We start from the raw sequence: 1,731 nt of genomic DNA on the forward strand, positions 1-1,731 counted from the left end.
GTATGTACACATAAACAACAAGGCAGGGAAATATAAAAGGAATTTATTTTATTGTTTGGGTACATTATTGTTCAGTGTACATGTTCACATCTGAAACAAACTTTACGTGCTTGATAACTCTCCCACCCCGCAGACATCTACACGTCAATACCGATTTATATTCATAGCGGCAAGTGCTATGTAGCTCCACATAGGGGACACAGGAAGTGACATATAGCACATTCATGCGGCGTCGGAAACGCGTAGGAAATTCACAGCCGCACCGGCAGAACTCCAGAATGTGCAACTCGGCCGGCTCACGCGCGGACGCGCTTACAAGTGCGAGGGCCCGCCCAACGCTGCTTGCAGCTTTAATTAAAATTGTATTTACTTTTCTGCTGTGACAGCACCCACCACATTGGTGTTCTTCACTGGTTCCAACTGTAATTGATGCAATATCTGTATTAAATATCATAAAATCCCTTCATTTCCATTGGATACAGTGACCAGCTTGGAACAGATATTGTTTGACATCTGTGATTTCATATTAGTTACTCTGTGTCGTGATTTGATACGCAGAGTAACACAGGTACAGAACTTTCTGTGAGTTTTGACAGTCTGGTCATTTTCCATCAGCACAATTGGATCCATGAAGGGAAGATCTAGTTCTAGCTAAACCCCCTCTTTGGGGGGGGAACAGCTGATACAGCAGGTGTTTCAATAACACGAACAAAGAGTAACAGTTGGAATCAGTGCTAATGTTAGCAAGCTAGGCTAACTAGCTTCCACTTTCCGAGTGAATCAGGCCTACAGACTGCACAAGCTCAGTCTACATGCTGAATAATACTGTTTGTTGTAAAGGGACAGCTGTCACTCAAAAGCTGACATGGTACATAACCACAACTATGTGGGCTTTGGAAAAACAAGAAAATGTCTTAAATTAATGTTGGAGGGCTACACGGAGTGATGACAGATGGTCAGAGGACCCTCCACAGAAGTTGACATGTCTCCAAGTCAGTCTCTCATGTGAAACGCCCATCCAGAGGCCTGACTGACTGTTTCGACTAATAAGTCAAAAAAGTATTTTATCCTTTTTTGGAAAATGGAACAATTTTGCATAGTGGCTGCAGTATCATTATTCTAGGCCTATATCCTTTCACAAAAAGTGAAGAGAATCCAAATTTCAGTTTAACTTATCTCATCCATTTGCAAGACTCCACGTTATGGCTCTCACACAGATGAGCACTCCCATTCTGAACCTGAAAACTGAACACCAGCCAGTCAAAGCAGGAGGAAGAGGAAGTCTATAATTGTTGGAGCCCATAATAGGCTGGGCCTGCAGGAGCAGTTTCAAACAATCATGGTCTTTTCAATCTGTCTCAGATGGTGTGATTAGAGAGCGATCTACTGCAGGCAGCATCATCCAAAAATCTCATTTTGAGAACCGTCACAGTGATTTCTCCATCTGCTTGCTGGAGACAGTACGTCCCTCCTTAACGCAGGTAGACAGGCATCAGATTGGCCTCCCGCCTGGTCCATGGTGGGCCTGCTTTTAGGGAGGGCATGTGTGTTTTATAGTATATGCATATATATATCTATGAGACAGAGACAAAAGACACAAACATAGAAAGTATGGGATGTCTTGCCAGCTATTGGTAATACAAGAAATCCTTCCTACACCAGATGCTTTAATCAAGACGATAACCAACGTTTCACCTCAAATGGAGTCATTCAAAATGAGGAATGCCATAT

Source organism: Micropterus dolomieu, linkage group LG11, assembly GCF_021292245.1.
Source record: "Micropterus dolomieu isolate WLL.071019.BEF.003 ecotype Adirondacks linkage group LG11, ASM2129224v1, whole genome shotgun sequence".
NCBI lineage: Eukaryota > Metazoa > Chordata > Actinopteri > Centrarchiformes > Centrarchidae > Micropterus > Micropterus dolomieu.